General features: G+C 41.1%; 1 long non-coding RNA gene across 1 annotated transcript; it reads right to left on the bottom strand.

Moving 5' to 3' along the window:
• Window positions 1-529: 529 nt before the first annotated feature.
• On the bottom strand, window positions 530-7,188 carry LOC144588206 (uncharacterized). The gene is made up of 2 exons (XR_013543619.1): window positions 7,069-7,188; window positions 530-3,181 (listed from the first exon to the last, which is right to left on the bottom strand). It is a non-coding gene; the product is annotated as an uncharacterized LOC144588206 (long non-coding RNA).
• Between the last annotated feature and the right edge of the window lie 15,165 nt (window positions 7,189-22,353).

Raw genomic sequence — 22,353 nt, 5'->3', positions numbered from 1 at the left:
ATGACAACCTTTCAAGTATTTGAAAAATGCTATCATATCTCCCCTCAGTCTTCTTTTCTTAAGGCTAAACGTGCCCAGTTCTTTCAGTCTTTCCTCATAAGGCTTGGTTTCCAGCCCCTGATCATCCTTGTTGCCCTCCTTTGAACTTGTTCCAATTTGTTAGCGTCCTACTTGAAGTGTGGTGTCCAGAATACTCAGTACTCAAGGTGAGGTCTAACCAATGCTGAATGGAGGGGGACTAGCACCTCATTGTCTGTGTTCTGGTGTAGGATAGTTGAGTATTTGTAGCTGTGGGGTCAGCTTTTTGTCCTTTTCAGGAGACTGGGTGATTATGCTGATCAGGGTGTTTTTTGTTATGAGTGTATTGTTGTGATAAGCGGGGGAGATGGTCTGTCACTGTGGTTGATGGGTGGGTTAGCTAGTCTTTTGTGTGCAATGATCACTGATCCTTGTGGTTGGGTAGAGTTCGTTGACCTTTTGCAGGCTATATTTTTCAGTGCTGGGAGCCAGGCTTTGTTGAGTTTTAGACTTTCTTCTTTTTTGTTGAAGCTCTGCTGGTGTTTGTGGATTTCAATGGCTTCTCTGTGTAGTCTAACATAATGATTGCTGGTGTTGTCCAGTACTTCTGCTTTTTTAAATAGAATTTCATGTCCAGCTTGTTTCAGGGCATGTTCAGCTACTGTGGATTTCCCCAGTTGTTTTAGTCTGCAGTGTCTCTCATGTTCTTTGATTCTAGTGTGGATGCTGCATTTTGTGGTCCCAATATATACCTGGCCACAACTGCAAGTTATCCGGTATACTCCTGCAGCGGTGAAGGGGTCCCTTTTGCCCTTTGCTGACCGTAATACTTGTTGTATTTTTATGGTGGGCTTGAATATTGTTTGTAGGTTGTTTTTTCAAAAGTTTCCCCATGCGGTCCGTGACCCCTTTGATGTATAGCAGAAATCCTTTCCATGTGGGTGGCTTTCAGTTTCAGTTTGATGTTGTTTTCTCATTTTGATGGCTCTTGTGATTTCATTCTTGGAGTAGCCATTTGCCTGTAGGGCCCAATTCAGATGGTTGAGTTTGGTGCTGAGAAATTGAGCTTCACAGTTCTGATTCGCACGGTCTACCGGTGTTTTGATTATGCCTCTTTTTTGTCATGGGCGGTGGTAGGGGTTTTTTTTTTGTGTGTGTGTTTTCTGTAGACCTTGTGTCCCAATAGGAGGTCAGGTTTGCATATTACCATGACATCTAAGAAGGGGAGTTGTCCCTCTGTTTCCTTTTCCATGGTGAATTGTATATTTGGGTGGATGCTATTGAGATGGTTTAGAATACCCAATTTTGTGAAAAAGACAATAAGCTGATCCCACAGCTACAAATACTCAACTATCCTACACCAGAACACAGACAGAGTTCTAACTCCTGTCCTCTGAAGATGCCAGCCACAGAGACTGGTGAAACATTAGGAAGAAAAACCTTCGGAACACAGCCAAACAGCCTGAAAAACGTACAACAACCATTAATTTTTTAGACTGCATTTTTTGGCACTGCTTGCTGTTTGAGGTATATTTTGCCAAGTTATTTTGCTCATCTGTGATCTTGCATAATAATTACTTTTTACAAAAATGAAGACCAAAGCACAAGATAGAAGTGAAAAAGTGCTCCACAACAGCAGTCTATGTTTCTACCTTCAGAATCATCTTCTTTCCTTTAATTTCACTTAACCTCATTTAGCAACAACCCACACATCTTAGAAGCATTAGAAGCCCATCTCAAAGTGAGTGTTTAATCATGTTCCTGGAGGGGAAAAAGTTATTAAAATAGTTCAAATTTTCAAGGACTCCTACAGACACCACAGTCTATTTGTGCAGCAACTTGGAATAAAAACTTGACAGCACATGGAGGAAGGGTGGGGACATAATTTCCTTCTCTAGGAAGCTATTAAGTATGTAAAAGCCTGGGAACCAATTGGCTCCATGTCTCTTGACCTTCTTCTTTCACCGCATCACTTCAACAGCCTGGCTCATGCTCAAAAGAGCAACGATGCAGAGCTGGACACAAATGAATGGTACTACCACCGAGGGCAGCTGAGCTCATGGATAGCTGGAAATGCCTAGGTGCTTTCTCTCTCTCTCTTTTAGAAAAAGCCCTTTTGGAAATATGATGCTTGCAAGGGTCTGGCACAGCCCAAAAAGACATAGAACCCTTGATCTGGTAATTACATTTTTGAAATGTTTCCTTCAAACAAAATGTCTCTCTCTCTCTCTCTCTCTCTCTCTCTCCCCATCTGCTTTCTCCACATAGACTGTGTACATCTAGATTTTCAAATGTATTTGAAAAGAAGAATAAAATATTTGTGCTGAAAAACTAATTTTTTTGTTTTTAACTTCCAGAAATTTTAGCCTACCATTAGGGGAATTCGGGCACTTCATTTCAACTTTCAAAGCGCTGTGATACTCTTCCCACAGTTTCTACCCATTATGCTTATAACACACTCAAATTACCAACACATCCGTCCGTCCGTCCGTCCGTCCGTCCGTCCGTCCGTCCGTCCGTCCGTCTGTCTATCTGTCTATCTATCTATCTATCTATCTATCTATCTATCTATCTATCTATCTATCTATCTATCTATCTATCTATCTATCTATCTATCTATCTATCTATCTATCTATCTATCTATCTATCTATCTATCTATCTATCTATCTATCTAAATTCATACCGTGAGCATGCCACTATTCTGGGCAGCTTACAACATATTATAAAACATACAGCTAAAAATATTAAAACCATATAAAACATATTAAAAGAAAACAAACAAAAACCTCCCTTCCCCCCATAAAATCAGCAGTCTGGGACATAGGATGGCGGACAACAGACCAGCATAATTTTACAAAGGGTGATTCTTGGGAAGGCCTGGGTAAAGCTCCAGGAATATTGTTCCTGCTATGCGTAGTACCTCAGGAACTGTTCTTTCCTTGTGAGGTGTTTGGAAACTATTTTGAATTCTGACTTATTTCCTTTATTTATATTGGTGAGGACATAGAAGAGGGTCTTCTCTGTCACTGCCCCCAGACTCTGGAACTCCCTCCCAGGGAAGGCCAAGCTGGCCCCATTCTTGCTGTACTTCTGGAAGCAAATGAAGATCTTTCTCTTCAGAATTTTTTTCTTAGTGGCTGGCTGTCTCAGAGCATGGTTAAACTAGGAAAAAAAAACATATTTGAATCAGGTTTAGCATGTTTTAAAATTATTTTTTAAAAGTGACTACACAATGCACATGGAAGCACAGATTTGTTCCTACTGTGAAGCATGTTTATTGGCCCTAAAGCAAAGTAATTCCCTGGGTAGCAAGAGGGTTATTTATTTTAACTTGCTTGTGAAATCAATTTAGTCTGAATCATTCTACGTGAAAGCCTCTGTGGCATCTCTCTGCCTCTCAGAGAACAGCTGGAGCATTCTTAAAGGAACAGAAATAGGCAGTAGGCCTATGAAAGCTGTGGGGCTCTGGTTAATTTCTAGAGATGGGGGTATTCGTATTTGTATACAAATACAAATATCCCCATGCAGGTGGCGATAATGAGGGTCCAGGCCGATGGGGCCGGACGGTCTACTCACCAATCTGCCGCTGCTGCAGACACTGTCATTCTTCCAATGGCTCCACAGATAACAATTGGCTAGCCACTCCTGGCAGGAGGCGGGCGGAAAAACCTTGCTGCAAGTTCGAAGAGTGGCTTGCAGACTGCGATCTGCAGAGCCATTGGAAGAATCATGGTGTCCATGGCAATGGAGGATCAGTGAATGAACTGTCCAGCCCCATGGGGCTGGACCCTTATTATCGCCACCTGTGCAGGGATATTCATATTTGTATATGAATATGAATACTCACATCTCTATTAATTTCTTTTGCCTTCCCTCTTGACAGTGCTGGCTGACATTCCCTCACTCCCCGTGTGTGTATTTGTGTGTGTGTGTGTGTGTGTGTGTTGCAAGAAGCCATAGCGCTATGCCAGTTTGAAATACACATTTTTTAAAAATACATATTAAAAATAACACCACATATCAGCAGCAGGAACTGGCCAGCATGAGGATAGGCAGGTGCAGGCCAAAGACCCAACTGCAACAATTTTAAAAGCCTATGTAGCCCGTTCAACTGATGTACAATACAGCTTACAAATAGATTATGTTTTCCCAAGAGGATGCACACGCCAGCCCAAATACCTTGTGACTATCAATTGACTTTAATCCAATGTCAAAACCCACAATCCAACTTTCAATTCATATTCATAATGTAACCATGCTCTGAGATGGGCTGTTAACTAGATTTTTGTCACTTTTTGCTCTGAATGTATTTTTTGTCTTGATTTCATTTACCATTTTTAATGAACCGTATTTTCTGTTTATAAAATGACTCAATGTATAAAATGACCCCCCTTTTCTAACCCCAAATTAGAACATTTGATCCCTGCTTTTCCCTTCCTTTTGCTAAGCCATGGAGCTTAGCAAAAGGAAGAGAAAAGCAGTGATCAAAGGGCTTCCTTTAACCACCATTTTTCCTTGCCTTTTGTGAAGCCACGGGGATTAGCAAAAAGGAAGGGAAGGATCCCTTTGGGTAAAGGCTGCACGATCCTGAAGCAGCCATGAAAGGGCTTCAGGAGCAAAGGACTGCGATTGTGCAGCCCTTTCACGGCTGCTTTACCCCAAGGGAGCCTTTCCTTCCTTTTTGCTAAACCCGGTGGCTTTGCAAAAGGCAGGGAAAGCGGCTGCCATGTATAAAACGACCCTCAATTTTTTGTCTAATTATTTAAGGAAAAAGTATCTTTCCAAACCTCCACTGCCTTGTGACTATATCCACTCATGGAAAAGGCTTCAGGAGTTAACCTAGAGACAAAATCCGGAGCTGGAGGAGTCCCGAAGGCAGCTCGTGTCGTTCTGCCAACTCCTGCGGCATTGCTGGAACCAGTTGTATTGGCTCTTGCCTTTCCATTGGACCATTTCAGCAATGTGGAGAGGGGGGATCTGCTGCTTGGGTAACAGCCTATTGTCCATATTACCTTACCCGGGCTTCATGCTCTGGAGAGGACACTCCTCAATTCAGAGCATGTCACCATAGTGTCTCGAGACTGAAGGATGCCTATGATCTTTTTATATGTGGAAAAATTCAGTAATACAGTATTTGTTTAATTCTTTTAAAATATTTCTATACTTAGTCTTTTTAGCTTTTAAATATGTACTGTATTTTAATGATGTAAGCTGCCTTGCGTCTTTTTAAAAAAAGAAAGGTGAGGAAAAAGTACTTTAAATAAAATAAAATAAAATAAAATAAATGTATCCGATGGCCTGCTCCCTAATGAACTCAAGGCAGTATACATAGTCCTTTCCCATCACATGCACACATACACCTATTTTATTATCATAACATTTCTGCATAGTTTGAAAAATAGTAATTGGCCAAAGGTCACCAAGTGGACTTGGTGGTTAAATGGGGATCTGGTCCTGAATATCCAACTGCTATGTCAATCCACCCTATATGGTATTCATTAACATTCAGGGGGTTTTCTTCCTCATATATTTGACCATTGGTTGCACTTTCTGGGGTTGAAGGGAATTGTGGGTCAAAACATTTAGACTACATCACTCCCAGCCCCCAGATGGATAGAGGCAACACCACATCAGCTCTTAAGATTAAAAGCCCCCTCAGACGTCACATCTGTGCTTGAACTGCCATGCAATGCACTGAATTAGTTAATGATGTAAGCAGCAGAGTATGGGATGATGAAATCTTTCCATCCTTTGTATGCTGGTCCAAATCTGAACTGGGGTGCCATGTGCTTGCTTTACGGCAAATAAAACCTGAAAGGGTGCTCTGTCGTTAATATAACATGTAAACTCCATCCAGGTGTTCTCAATAAGGTTAACTCAAAGTCTGAGGAAAGGAGCCAGGCCAGCCTTGTTCTGCAATTGTCTCTTTACACAGAGAACCATAGTCTTTAAAGGAGAGGTTCTTTTAAGTTTGGATTTCCAGTGATACTCCCATGCACCTCTTCTAAGTTTTTTTCAGAACAACCCATATCTCTGATGAGACCTAGCAATGAACTCCTAAGTCAGAGATATTTTGGATGTCCACTACACCCAATAAGTGAAGCAAATTCAGTGCACGGGACCCAGAAATTCTGAGTGGAATTCCATTATTTATAAATAAAGAACTGTTTAGAGACAAGCATCTGTCAGATCAGCCTTGATTTAGATTCCTGCATTGAGCAGGGAGTTGGATATCCTTCTAGGCCTGTTCCAACTCAATTATTCTATGATTCTACTATTGTTTTTCTTCCAACCTACCCATTTGGTGAATTCTGAAAGCACCTCAGGAGTGAAACAGGTCCATTTGGTGTCTGTTTCTCACTGAAAATGATTACATGCCATCAAGTCAATTCCAACTGATGATGACCTTTCTCGGTGCTCAGTACTCAGAAGCAGTTGACCATGCCTTTCTTCTGGAGCCATTCTAGGATTGTGCCGCTTGCCCTAGGCTAGGCAGGCTGACTCTTCACAGTAAAGAGCTGAACCTCTGACCTCTGACTCTGCAGTCAGGTACTCCAACTAACTGAGCTGCCCAGCCAGCTTCTCATTAATGATAAGTTATTCTTGCTTTTAACAAGTGCACAAAAAACAAACAAAACCCAAATGCACACAACATGGCTACTAGAAACATCCTTGTTTCCTAAATTGGACACAGCATTTGGAAAACTGACATTTTTAGACTACAATGTCCAGAATCCCACCCGCTTCTGGTGGCAAAAGCAGCGGCCACAATAGCTGGGAGAGCTGGGAGTCGGAGTCTCAAAAAAAAAAAACAACCCCACATATTTCCAAGCACTGGTTGGAACAATTCTTGAAGCTTATCATTGCAACTTCATACAACTGCAGATGAACACACTTTTTCACGTTGTCTCTGGCTGGCTTTTAATTTTTTGAGCCCAGTTTGTGTAGTGAATCTTTTGCCTGAAGCTCAATTTGCCCCTCGGAATTTACATTAGGAATGTTTATGGTGAACTTATTGACTCAAACAAGACAGAATCACATGGACTCACCTATGCACAACAGTTTGAAGAGAGTAATAGCCTCTTATCAATGACAATTGAGTCTTAAAGAATTGTGTTCAGAGGCCAGCAAGCAGGATGTTACTGTATTTGCTACCTGTTGGCATCTCTACAAGGAAATGGCAAACCGTAGGAAGTTAACAAGAATGGTGTGTTAAATCAACATTTAAAACCAAGGACAAAGCATTAAATCATGCTACCCAAGCCTGGCTGTTACCAGCTTTAATCTCCCTTATGTCCATATGTTGCTGATTTGATGCAACATATTAAGAAGAAGCCTGGCAAAATTTTGCCATGAATTTTTGGGACATTCATTTTTCTGCAATACCCACAAGTTACTGGTGCATGCGTGAAGAAGCCTTGTTTGATTTTTTTTTAGTGGTCTAATAAAGTTGTTGCATTCTTCTACATTTGTATGGTGTATTGATCACACAGCTTACTTTGTGTTTATTCAAAACTTAGAATGAGCAACATATGGACATAAACTAGATTCACTGTATTTTGTCACTAACTAACTGTGCTTTTGTCATTAGCCGTAGCAACTAGTACGCAGATAAGGCTTTTGCAGAGTATTCTAATGAACATTAAATATGCCAATCATTTATGAAAATGTTCCCAAACTCGCAGAAAAAAACCCCTCACTGTCTATAATTCCTGTTCTTAGTAAAGAATTAAAGCTACTCTATATTTTGTTTTATTTTTGCGCATGTTCTAATTTATTTGGAGAAATGTAAATAGCAACTATCTGGAGTGGGGAGCTACATAGCATTCTAACTGTGTGACCCATCCATTCAAAGCCCATCCGACCATCAACCTTCCCCTGCTGTACACACAATCAATGCTTACAATGTAATGGTTTATTTCAGTTAAGGTTCATAAACTAAGTTGAGAGAACAAAGAAAATGAAGAATATTTCAGAACACAGAAAGGTTATCTAAATCATGCTACAAGGCTTTCTCTTTACCATTCTGCCACCCCCCCCAAAAAAACAAACAAACAAAAACTGATGGAGCAGCATCAAAGGGATATATACACACCATAGTACCTCAGTCTGAGCCTTCCCTGGCATGTGTGTGGTTGAATTGTCCAGGGGAGATCTCGGATTTTGGGGTGTGTGTGAGAGTTCCATTGTCAGTCGCTCCCCTTCTCCTTTGGTGCCAGCAGCTCCGTGTACTGTTTTACTTTTGTTTTCTCCTTCTCTTAATTCATACCACTGACCACATTTTTACCTCTACAAATACTGAATAGGATATGAAAGATCTATGGGCTTTTCTGTAGGGATGAACAGCAGCTCCTTGTTCCACCCCTTTCCAGGATTTAACCGACTAGATAGGCGGGATATTAAATAAATAAATAAATAAATAAATAAATAAATAAATAAATAAATAAATAAATAAATAAATAAATAAATAAATAAATAAATAAATAAATAAATGTTGCTTACTCAGAATATTACATACAAAACAAACTTTTACAATTATCCCAAGCAAGACCACGTTTAATTTTTAAAAGATTTTGGGGTGGGCGGGCTCACTTTTATGAACCCAGAGCAGAGAGCAGAAATCACTTGACGGTTTGTCAGTCAAGCTCGCTTCTGTTAACTTGGTGCTTCTTCTACCTCCAGACTTGCCCCATAGACAGAGTCCTTTTAAAAAAAATAAAATGATGGCTACTTTTTTGAAAGTGCAAAATAATTTTGAGTATATTTTTATGAATGCAGACCCCCATGGACTAAAATCTATATACATTTTAGAAATGGACACTGTGGGATTTGTGCAATTTTCAAACATACTCATGTTGGAAATGTAGCTGCTTTCCCCCCCATTTTGCACACCACTCCTCAAGTCCAGATGTGCATGGATTTTTAAAAAGCAAACCGTTTCAGTTTCTCTTGGCTCCAGGATGTGGAGACTGGTTATTTTAAAAAGAGAAAGAAATTAAAAAACTTATCAGAGTAAAATTTTTATACATTCATAGATCAGAGACCATGATATTGCCCACTAACAGCACTTGGAGAACAAATTGTCATAGAGGTCACCCAGTTGTATTGTATTTCAAAAGCCCTGTTCATAAAGTACGCAAATCTTTGTTCTGTTTTATTCTCTTGTAAAACATTTAGAGGCCACCCTTTTTTACCCTGCTGAGAAAACATCAGGTTTTGCCTTGCTCCAGCATTTTGAAATTGAGGTATGTGTGCATAGGGGATGAAACGGAGTAAATAGATACTGAGAGATACTGAGGAGTGAGTCATTCAGGTGAAGCCAGAGTAGGATGCAAAAATGCCCCATTGTTTAACAGGAAGGCTTAAGATGGATGCTGTAGATGGTTGGTCCTGCCCAGACAACAGAGTAATTTAAGCACTTGACTGACGTAGTGCTTTCATCTTGTGTGAGTAATGATGTCAGTAAATATACTTTCCTTTGACCTTTGTAAGCCCCTCCTGACACCTTGGCAACAGAAACAACCAAAGACTTACTGTTGGATTGCCAGCTACGAGGTGTTTCCCAGAACCTTTTTGTTTGCTTAAACTCCCTTTCCACTCTTCCTTGTGAACCCTTGGAATCAATAATTACAGTCCAGAGCCAGTGTACTGGCAAAAAAGGCTCACTTCCAGAAGCCCAAATAGTATTTTATATGTCCCTGGCTGTGCTGACTTCTGGGAGCTCTGTAGTTTGAAAAACTAATGTTTTTAACTTCTGGGTCTATCCACAGGCAAAAATGGTGGCCCACTCATGCATGGACAGAGTTCCTACTCCAGTCCTCTGAAGATGCCGGCCACAGAAACTGACGAAACATCGGGAAGAACAACCTTCAGAACATGGCCAAAGAACCCGAAAAACCCACAACAACCATTAGATCCCAGCTGTGAAAGCCTTCGCGAATACATTGAAAAGTGATTCCTCAGAAATCTTTATTGCCTAGTTCTGAGGATTCTTTCATTCATTCTTAGATATGACTTTAGCTAGGATCTTAGGCTGAAGGGATAACTGTGAATCACAAGGTGATTAGAAAGGACAATTTATTCAGGCCTGATCTGCACATATCTTTCTAGCAATGTCCTGAGGAATTCTGAGAAATGCTGACAGTCCACAGCACCTCTTACATCAAGAAGCCAGAAGGCCTCATTATGCAAAAGGTTGAAGGACCTGCCTTACCACAACCATGATTTCTAAACAAAGATTGAGTACCTCCAATTATAGTGTGTAGCAGTCTCCAAATTGTTTACGGCTGAGTAAAGTTAACTGGGTATCTATGGACTGGCCATCCATTTTGTTAGTCTAATATTTTGGCTCAGTGGCAGTCCCTCATTTTCTACCTCATGAGGTGGGAGAAAACAAGCAGCTCCTCTATGTCCTGCATGCACCTCTCACTCACAGCATGTCTGCTTGCCTCGCCTCACCTCATCTCACACCCTACTACTAGTATCATAACCTTTGACTATTGCCTCTGTCTTCTCACCAGTTTCATCCTGCTAGTTCCAGGTGAAGTCACCCTGGCAACTTGTCACTTCTTTAACATAAAGAGGGAAGACTGCTGCAGCAAAAAGCAAGGAGGAGCTTCATCAGTGGAAAAGTGAAAACAGGGACAGGGAGGAAGACGACAAATTGGGACTGAGGGAGGAAATGCAGAGAGGGAAGAAGATAAGCATCTGCCAGGGAGAGCTATACAGTTTGTGCATCTCCCTCCCTGAGTCTTGCCACCTCAGGCAGCTTCCTTACCCTGCCTAACAATAAGACCAGTCCTAGGCTGGTTAACAGGCCAGGAGGATCAGGTGGTATTTGATTAATGGAAGCTAATGATAGACAAACAAGTGGGTCACAGATCAAATCAAGCCTGAACTCTAGCAAGACTCAAAACTAACAAAACTGAAGTCTCCTGAACTACGCGCATATCATGAAAAGACAAAACTCAGTGGAAAAGACAGCAATATTGGAAAAATTTGAAGGCAACAGGAAAAGACGAATGTCAAATATGTGATGGATTGACTTCATAAAGGAAGCCATGAGCTTGAACTTTCAAGAACTAAGCAGGGATATTGATGATAGGACATTTTGGAGATCACTCATTCATAGGGTCACCTTAACTTGTAAATGGCTGTTACCACATGGCAGCAATAATGACAGTAGCCTTTTAAATACAGTGGTGCCTTGACTTATGAATGTCCCGACTTACGACCAATTTGAGTTACGACCAGCTCCAGCCACAAAATTTTGCTTCGACTTGTGACCGGAGCTTTGAGTTACGATCAGAAAAAAAGGTGGGGGGAAAAGGCGGGGAATTTAAATTACTAACTGTTGGTCAGCGAAGAGGTTGCTTCTTTGTAGCTCTTTTGCCCCAACCGTTAGAGAGAGAGTGTCAGAGGAGGCTTCGGACTGCCTTGTGATGCTTTTTAAAATACCAGTTCTGAGTGAATACAGGGTTTTGCAGGGTGGGTTTGGACTGGGGGAGTTATGTTTCTGTGCTGTGCTGTTTTTTTGTTTTTTGATGTGGTTGTTTTTTTCAGCCCCAGTGTGTTCCAATGGGGCTTGTTGTGGTGTTGTGTGTGTGTTTTTTTCCCTGCCCCCAGAGTGTTCTGATGGGGCTTGCTGTGTTGTTTTGTTTTTTGGTGTGGTTTTTTTTCAGCCCCAGCATGTTCCAATGGGGCTTGCTTTGTTGTTTTTTGGTGATTTTCCCCCAGCCCCGATGCATTCTGATGGGGCTTGTTCTGTTTGTTTGGGTTTTTTTGGGGGGGCGTTTCCCCCCCCCTGGCCCCAGCACGTTCCAATGTGACTTGCTGCTTTGTTTCGTTTTTTGGTGATTTTTTTCCCCAGTCCCAGTGTGTTCCGATGGGACTTTTTGTTTTTGTTTTGTTTTGGTTTGGGTTTTTTGGTGATTTTTTCCCCTGGCCCCAGTGCTTTCCAATGGGGCTTGCTGTGGTGTTGTGGTTTTTTTGTGGTTTTGTTTTTGCCCCAACACATTCAGATGGGGCTTGCAGTGGTTTTGTGTGTGTGTGTGTGTGTGTGTGTGTGATCCCCCCCCCCCCCGGCTGGAACGTATTAATGGGATTTCAGTGCATTCCTATGGGAAATAGTGCTTTGACTTACGACCAATTCGAGTTACGACCATCTTCTGGAATGGATTAAGTTCGTAAGCTGAGGCACCAATGTAGTTGGACATGGATTGTGATAGAGGATGGAAGGTTGACATGACTCCAGCCAAGGAGAAGAAACTGAAAGACAGCAAAAAGCAGTCTGAGCTAGTAAAATTGGTTAGAATTTCTAGCTGGAACTGGAGCTGAAGACTTGTGGGAACTGTACTTACTACTTTCTAGGATTTTGTTCAGAGATAGGAGACAAGACTACAGCTCCCAGAACAGCCCGCCCACTGGGCCTTGTAGTCCAAAAAAGTAACTCTCTCCATCTCTGATTTTGTGTTTCCTGTGCTATGCATCTTATATTTGTAAGTAAAGCAACTGACATAAAGTGAGATTGAAAACTTTGTATCAGTGCTTCCTTTGAAAGCACCCACTGATTAGGAGGCAGAGAGTGGGACATGCACTTAGCATGAACAACAACAGTAAGTGTTCCTGCATATACTGTGCCTCCTAATATAATGCAGGTGTGTAGAACCTCTGGCCCATGATCTTAATACAGTCCATAGGGTCCTATATCCAGGCTCTGTTCACTTTCCGTGCCCTAGCACCCAGAGTGACGAAAGAGCTTATCTCCAATATGCAGCAAATCAGAGATAGCCCTTTTCCTCCTTCTCTCAGTTCTGGGACTGGGGAAAACTCTTATCTCCACTCTTCTGCCTACCAAAGATAAAGCTCTTTTCCTGTCCCAATGGTGGCTCCTTCTGTCCATGATGGAGCAGGAAATATTTTTGTCTTTGAACTCCAGCAATGTTCTCTGGGTATTAGTGTCTGTGTGAATGGTCTCTGGATAATATATCCAGAGGGAGGGTGCATGTAAGCAACACCTCCACTCACTTAGAGGAGTGACCTGTGGAGTGTTGTTATGCAACACACCCCACACCTCAACCAAACCACAAGACTGAAGGATGCCTAACACATATCAATTCCCTCATAACAGTGTACTCCCTAACAGTTATATGCATGGAGGTTGACTGTTGAATCTGGCCTGAAGTTTGTCAGTGAAGTCCCATCCCCTACCCATTCCTGCAGCTATCTAGGGACCCCAAGACAGACTGCATGGTCTACCTCATTTCATCCTCTAAGATACGAGAATTGCCTAGAGGCTTAGGGGGAATAGTCAAGGGGTTGTTTTTGCCCCCTACATCTTTTGTCTGAGGTGGTGCCTCATGCTGCCTACAAACAGGCCTTTTGCCTACTTTTGAGTGTTCTGTTTAGTTTTTTAGTTAGTACAGGTGGTTCTTTGTCATCCCAATATAACAGATCTTCTGCAAACCTAGGCATGGTGCATAGAACAGATGGTTTGTCTCCACATGACCACATCCTTTTGAACATGGCTGTAGTGACATTGGGGGCAATGAACCAAAGGGCCCCTTCTTTTGCTGTCTTTGTCTAAAGATGATGAATTAAATTGTTTGTGTTGCTGTGTTAGACAGAGATTAGCAGCTTCCAAGTGCTAGTTTCCATGTGAAGTGCATACAAATGTCCCATGAAAGGAGACTATATCTGAAGCTCAAGGAGCCATTTTTGACTCATAGAGTTGTCTGTAGAAATAGACTGCTTTTGAATCCATTGCATGTCTTTAAAAACAAACAACCCCCCCCCCAAATCTCTTGGAAATACTTTGTGAGGAGGAAGTGCAGAGTGAATATGTTGCTCCATTGATGTTATACCAGTCAGGATAGCACGTCTGACCTTTTACATTGCATCTTCACAGCCAGGAGTGGCCCAAGCATGCTTGCTTTTGAGGCCAGAAGATAATCACTGTCACACTGCATTGCTACTGTGTCTTATATGCTTTCCCTGCCACCACTGTCATCTTCTCTCCTTTCTCCTTTTCCATTTCACCCACTAGTGTATCTCATTTTTGCCCTCTTTCTTCCCTTAAATCCTCTTCTCATCTGCTTCACACACATCACCACTGCACCCCCTGTCTCTCCCCATCCTATATCAGCTTTCTTCCTGTCTCACCTGGCATAGAAGCTGAAGGACTGCATACAGAATAGTACGGAGCATACTGCTCTAAATGACGTGTATTTTCAACTGGACAGGTTCTGAGGACCTCTCAAAGCTAGACATGATTTGTGGGCTGTCCATAGCACAGGTGATTTCCCTCACATAACATAGCCAGTTTCCCTGGGCAGCCCATCAAGAAAGCTTGGTTCTGAGAACAGTTCACTTTTGAGAGTTTTGAGAAACAGTGGCAGCGCTCTGGAATGGTAGAAGAAGCAGTGAATTCACTTTTCTTGGACATCTGCCACTTGAGATGAACACCTCATGTTGCCCAACAGCAGGGCTAGCCATGTTCCCTAAGTATGAGACTTCGTATAGAAATTTGAGAAGCACTAGCTATCTTCAGATATCTAAAAGGCTTTCATATGGAGGCTGGAGCAAACTTTGTTTTTTGCTGCTCTATAGAGTAGGATCCACATCAAGTAATCCTGGTTAAAAGAAAGATTTCAACTGATAGTAAGAGCTCTTGGACAGTGGATCAGTCTACCTTGGAAAGCAGTTGACCCTCTTTCACTGGAAGCTTTTAAGCAGAAATTGGGTAGTCATCTGTGAGGGATATTTTGATAGTAGTTTCCTGTATTGGCAGGGAGCTAGACTAGATGATCCTTGGGGTCCCTTCCAACTATATGTTTGATAAAACTATGATTAGGGCTGAACAACCTTTGGACTAGAAGTCCTATTACCAAATGACACTGGTTATGGATGATTGGAGTCGCTATTCCACACCATTTGGAAGGCCGCAATGTACCCAGTCCAATATCAGACTGCTTATTGCCTAGGAGAAATGTGTACATTTAAAATAAATAGATCTGGCATTTTTGGATGCTTAGCATATTGAATTTCAGCACATGGGTTTTCAGACATAAATGGGTAGTAGAAACAGGATGGGCCTTTGGAACATGATTTACTTGTGGACATTGTAAAAGCTATTCTTGCCCCATATCAGAATGTGACCACCAGTTCCTGTGTAGTAAAAAGAAACAGGATGAAAGAAATGCAGACCTAATCTCCAATTAACTCATGCTGTTTCTGATGCTAAGTGTTAAGTGCCAGCAGCTCTTGATTCCTTTGATGAATTAAGATCACTCCTTCCTTTGAATCCTCAAAAGCAAACATTTGACTGTCCTGAGTCACACTCCATCACTTCCCCATCAATGAAAAAGAAAAACCCATGTCTTTTTCTATTGTATTTCCTTCACTTTCAGAAATACCAGCCTCACAACTCTTTGGCTATTTAAACATCCAATTTTCATGTTATTAGGGATTCACGTATGACATTTAAGTGGGATCTGAATAAAGTGGAACATTACAAGTCTTTTAATTTTTTCATAAAGAATGGTCCATAAGTTTTAAAAGAAGATTTATAGCAAGACTTTTAAATATTACGGTTGCAACAGACAAGAGGCAGAGGCAGTACCCTGGCTTCCCTGTCCTGCCTTCTCTGGGTGCTGCCTCTGAATGGCTGCGTGTTTTAAACAGACACTAACAACAAAAACCTCCACACGTCTACTCAGAAGTATGTCCCACTGATGCTGCCACAATGACTAGAGTACAAGTGGCACAAGTACCAGAACGAATATAACTGAGCATGGGTAAGAGAGCACAATCAAGGTCATCATGTGATGATCACAAAGAAGGCTTACTTCTTCACCACCATTGCATTGTGAAGTAGCTGTCCAGGGAAGCTGTTCCATTTGGTTTGGGAGCTGGTCATATTCTCAAGTGCACGTGATCTTCAAGCCCACAGAAGACTGTTGTGCCAGTTCTGCGAGGCACCTTGAGGGTTTGGGGTTCTTTTTTGCATTGGGACTTTTGGTTCTCCCAATGCCTAACAAAATCCTGGTTTCTGCAACCCAGAATAAGGCCTCATTAATGTTGGCATCCTCACTGTGGAACACGCTCCCTTTCTTGCAAAGGTTTGCTTTCAGCATCAGGTGAAAGCAGTCCTTTTCCCAAAGTCTTTTTGATTAGTTGTCTCTATGTTGAGAAGTGGTATACAGACATTTTTGATACACTGTTGAACATTTGTTACTTATTTTAATATTTTTATTCTTTATAATGGCACACTGTATGTTGCAACCCACCCTGGAATCATTTTATGATGAACGGTGAGAGCTAAAACTTATAAATAAATAATAAAAAAATATAACCCTGCTACAGCAGATCTGTCTTTATGAGTGCCACTGTATTCCTGAACAAACTTGACCGACTGTCCGAGTGAACTCACCGGAGCATACTTCTGCAAAAGCATGGAGAGAGTTGAAAGCATTTAGATTTCTTGAATACTTTGTTTCAGTGGGGCTTACCACTCAAAACCAACTTTAGCTGCATTGGACCATTATAGTCATATTCACTCCCTTTGAAGAGGTTTTTTTTAAATTGCTCACATTGATTTTGAAAACTTCGCACATTTGGGTTGAGAGTTCTCCTAGTTTATCCTGCAAACAATTGATTCTAATTGAGTATTTATATTACATGCAGTATCCTCTTCTTTTATGCGCTCTGTATTGTTAAGACCTTCTTATAACATTTCAGGCAATTTTAAAGAATTGGGATGAAGGATGCCCAAATTAGTTATTGTGAGGCATGTTCTAGGATATTTCCTCACCTGACAACAGTTTGAAACTACCAGTGTTTTTCACTAAATAAACAGAACTGGAAGGAACTACTGTATTAAGTTTTCTGGTTTGCCGGAGCTAAAATGAGAAAAGGGGGAGGAAGATGAAGCAATAAAATAAATAAATAAAATAAAATAAATCATTTCCACATGTAACATCTTCAGATAATACAAATATCATTTAGCTTTTTCCCACTGAGTTGTAGTGCCACCTGTTGTCAGAAAGGGGTAAATTAACAGAGAATGCAAAAAGTACAATTACTATTGATTAGGCTGTACTGTATATAATAGTTCAATGAGTTAGGAAACTGCCTGTGGAGCCAGAGGTTGGGAATTCAATTTCCTATGGTGCATCCAAGAAAAGTCCGCCTGTGTGGCCTTGGGCAAGCCGCACAGTCCCTCAGAAGAAAGGAGTGATAAACCACTTCTGAGTACAGTACTCTTACCTAGAAAATCCTGAAAAAGGATCACCGTAAGTCAGAACTGACTTGATACCATACAATTATTGTTAATTACTCATAAGAAGATATTGAGCAGATGACTTAAGGAAGATTTGTTTGTCTATTTGTTTTTAACTGATTATTCCTTAGGGCAAACTAACCTGCTTTTGAGGGAAAGTTTGCATGGAGAGCATTGCATAAGAACCAAGGGGAAAAAAACTGAAGAGATCAGTCATTATTTTTTCCTCAGACAGTGGAGGTGAACATTCCACAATGTCATGCCCCAGCTGGAGGCATTTGCATGTAAAGTAAGTCGTAATGCCACTGAATTATTTGGACTTTCTCCACAAGAATATAAGCATCACTGTCAAAAAGATCAAATCAAAACAAGGACAACTCTCCGTGCCTATCATGATCATCCATATTTACAAGAACAACCTTGACAACGGAACTATTTGAAGCTAGAAAGGTACAAGGCTTCCAGATAGTCTAAGTCCAGGTGGCATGGGTAAGTCAGTGAAGCCTGAATATGCTTGTTTATTGCCATGGAACCCATATTTTCTGGTGGTATTGGCATTCTGGGATCCCAAATCTATTCCTGCCTATAGAAAGGTGGCCACATACATACACCTGTAAGTACCCTGTTCTTTCCTTAGAGCAGCAGGTGGCAAAAGCACCCTAGCAAGACAATCAACAACCATTATTCAAATCTTCCCTGAATGCAACCCAGGTAGGTGAATCCTGGAAGCACTCTGAAACTTCTCAACATAGCTACCACATGTAAGGAGCCCCATAAATGTCCCCTCGACACACAGGGGAAATGTGTTGAGCACTATAGTTTGGAGATTTAGTTAAAGGATATTTAAGCTGTTGTAGATCACGGCAGCCAGATGTGGATGTAAACTCTCTTATTATCAGAGAAGATTGAAAATAATAATGGCATATTTATTTACTGAGTGATCAAAAAGTGAAATGAGAATAACTAAGATGTTTCCTAATAGCAGCAACAGCCTGCCTGCACTTAAGGAATTGCAACAATAATTGCTGAGTTTCTCTGAGGGACAAAATAATGTTGCTTGAAAGACTTTTTGATTGCATTCATGTTTGGTTGTAAATGATTACTTCATTTCCCACTGGCAAGTCTATTTTACAGCTCTCCTTCTTGCTACCAGATTTGTAACACAAATTATGGTGTGAAATGTTGATGGAAGTGATAATAAAATGTGTATTGAAAATATTTTGATGTTTGATGAGAAAAAGAAATGTGGTATAGCTTTAAACAACAACAACAACAACCCTGCAATCTCATCAGCTCACTTGGCTTCACAAATCACATTTAATGTTGAGGGGGTTCTTTGTGCACAACCTGAGAATCACATTTAATTGCAGTGAAAGGTTCTGTGCATCCAACCGGTAAACTTGTTTCCTTGCCAGTTTAACCTTCATCATGCCACACATGACACACACCAGTCCTGAGTACACCACATACCAATTTTTAAATGCTGCTATTATTGAGACATATATGCTGAAACTTTGCAAATCCATGACATTCTCATGGTACATCATTCTTTTCAATGATGAACAATGGAAAAATGGACTTTCCCTTGAAGTCAAAGTGAATGGGATAATCCGTAGGGGCACTGGAAATGTCACAGAGCTTGAACAAATCATTTTCCAAGCTCTGGAGCTGTCAACATACTAATTTAGAGGACCGCAGCTAGAGGCCAAAGCCATATCCAGTCCCCATTTCTTTGAAGAAAATTTCTAACACACCGAAGAACAGTTTTTCTTTCCCTTGTGTAAAGTCACCTTTTTACAGAATATTCTTTCACTATTCTTCATCATTTCCAGATGACAGGACACAACCTGTTGTTGTCTACAGATCCATGAAAAACAATCACACATCGAAACACAGGCCATTTTGGATAATAATATCCCCTCCTCACAGACTTTACTTAGAGATAACCATCTAATCTAAAACTAGTGTTTGGAAAGGATACTGTTCTGGGCTACAATTTCCCAAAGGATCCAGCCAGCATATATTACTTGCCTAATGCAACTAGCCACTGGCAGTAACAGGCCACCGTGGTGCTAAGACCAGTACAGGGCCCTTCAACAAATCTAGATGCCAGTTCCCTCCCCAGATTTACTCTGGCAATGCTCCTATAACATCAGATGAAGTGACTACTCTCCCCCCCACCCCATATTAAGGGTTTCTTCACTTTTTACTGATATGAGATAGTCTCTTCTGCTAGCAGTGTCCTATTGCAATCTAAACAGGCCAAATTAACTGGTCTCGACACAAGAGAACTGACACAAATATGGCAACAGAAAGGGCAATATTACAATACCAATGAGAGAACACTTCAGTTCATGTCTAGGACATGCTGCTACTGACTGAAAAGTGGCCTTTCTTGAGTATAGAAAGTTCAGGGAGAGACTGTTGAATTACAATTCATCAGGAATATTTTTTCCAGGTAAGTAGCCAGGCTAATCTATTGAAGCAAAAACCACAAGGAGGCATGTGGCACTTCTAAGACATGGTCTACGTGCATGAATGCTCATGCAAATAATCTTTTGGTCTGAAAGATTTCACAAGATTTGCTGTTTTCATTCATCAAGAGGTTTATCTCTTCTGTGGTTTGAAGAAGATAAAGGACGCTTTAAGCAAATCATGCAGTATGTGCTAATTCGCTTATCTAATCCCAGGATGTTCATGTTATCAACACTGGTTTAGTGAATATGACTATCAGTACTGTTGCATTGTATTTTCTTCAGATTTCACTGTGTACATTCCCCACAAGTATGCACACACTTATTTTAAGAAATATAATATATAATCACACACCTTAGGTGACTTTTCTTCCTCCCCTCTTTCTTCGAAATAGAATTGTAAATATTTGAATAAAATCCTACCCAGTATGCAAAAATGTTTTAGGACTCACTCATGGTCAATGGATTGTACATTGCTCATCTCTGTTGGATACAGAGGTTCTAAAAATTTGGTGGGAAATTAGATAGCTGAAATGTTATGTGGCAATTATTTATTAAATAACTTGGGAAAGATAAAGTCAGGTAAGATCATTTTGAAGATAATTTCAAAACCACATTCAAGATGATATTTGAACAATTTGCCACAGTAAATTGGTACTGTTTCATTAGCTGGTCCCCAGCTAATGGCCCAGTAGCAGCCAACTGCGGTCACTGTCATAATCACCCCATGGAATACATGGAAAATACATTGATACGCAATGCTAACAGAATCAATGTCACAGCTAATTCACTGAGAATAATTTGCATAAATATTTTCCACGGTGTGGATTTCATGCTAATAGATCCACCATTGACATAATATGCAGGAGAAATGTAGGGAATAATGACAGCCACTCTTTGTGGCCTTCATAGATCTCACAAAGGCCTTTGATTTGGTTAGCATGGACGGCCTTTTAAAAATACTTCCCAAGATTGGATGTCTACCTCAACTCCTTAACATCATCAGGTCTTTCCATGAGGAAATGAAGGGCACTGTAGTTTTTGATTACTCCAAATCAGATCCCTTTGACATCCAAAGCGGAGTGAAACAGGGCTGTATCCTCGTGCCAAATGTGTTCGGGATCTTTTTTGCTGTCATGCTGAAGCACACTTTTGGAAATGCAACAGGTGTCTCTCTGGACTAGATCAGATGGAAAGCTCTTTAATCTCTCTAGATTGAGAGCAAAGACCAAAGTCCAACTGAAATGCATGTGGGACTTCCTCTTCGCTGATGATACATCTGTTATTGCCCATTCTGCCAAAGACATCCAACAATTTATGAATTGTTTTAGTAAGGCCTGTCAAGATTTTGGATTAACAATCAGGCTGAAGAAAACACAAATCACGGGCCTGGGCATGGACTTACCTCCCTCTATTACCATCTCCACACAAGAATTGGAGGTTGTTCATGATTTCATATACCTTGGCTCAACAATCACTGACACTCTTTCTCTAGATGTTGAGCTGGATAAACGCATTTACAAAGCAGCTACCATGTTCTCTAGACTCACAAAGAGAGTATGGCTTAATAGAAAGCTGACAGCATATACCACGATCCAGGTCTATAGAACCTGTATACTCTCCTGTACTGCAGTGGGTCCTAGACCCTTTATGCACAGCAGGAGAGGAAGCTGAACATGTTCCATATGCATTGTCTCCAATGCATTTTTGGCATAACCTGGCAGGACAAAGTTCCAAATAGTGTTGTCCTGGAACAAGCTGGAATTGTTAGCATGTATACATTACTGAAACAGCAATGTCTACGTTGGCTCAGGCATGTTGTAAGAATGGCTCACTGTCGGATTCCAAAAGCTCTCCTGTATGGAGAATTAGTGCAGGGAAAGCACCCCAGAGGGAGACCACAGCTGCGATACAAGGATATCTGCAAGCGGGATCTGAAGGCCTTAGGAATGGAGCTCAACAGATGGGAAACTTTGACATCTGAGCATTCAGCCTGGTGGCAGGTGGTGCAGCATGGCCTCTCCCAATTTAAAGAGACACTTGTTCAGCAGGCCGAGGCAAAGAGGCAGTCCCAAAACCATCAAAATCAGGGGGCTGGACAAGGAACAGATTTTATTTGTCTTCAGCGTGGAAGTGATTGTCACTCTTGAATTGTCCTTCTTAGCCACACACTAGATGTTCCAGGACCTCTATTCAGAGCACATTCCCAGAGTCTCTCGAGACTGAAGGATGCCTACTACTTTCTTTATGTGATACTATATTTACACAGTTAACTCTCACTTAGATGTATATACTCTCTACCCTATTTCTTTATCTTGCTTCCAGCTATAATCTTCTGGCTAGTTTTTCAACTCTATTATGTTCACTTCAACCAGTTGTCAAAGTGGTCAGATGAAGATCAAAGCTCAGGGCTAACACAACTCACTTCAGGAAATACCCAGAAGAGGGCAACTGAGTCTCCTTCAGGCAAATGACTTGGGCCAACTGATGTACTTTCTTGCAGTGCTTGCATGGTTTGTACCTCTTTTGAACGGTAGCAATTACAATAGAATACTATTAAAATTGAACTATCTATTTGATGT

The sequence above is a fragment of the Pogona vitticeps genome, chromosome 3 (genome assembly GCF_051106095.1).
Source record: "Pogona vitticeps strain Pit_001003342236 chromosome 3, PviZW2.1, whole genome shotgun sequence".
NCBI classification, from domain to species: Eukaryota; Metazoa; Chordata; class Lepidosauria; order Squamata; family Agamidae; genus Pogona; species Pogona vitticeps.
Note: the sequence above shows the minus strand (reverse complement) of the source record. Positions and strands in the feature narration are given on the sequence as shown.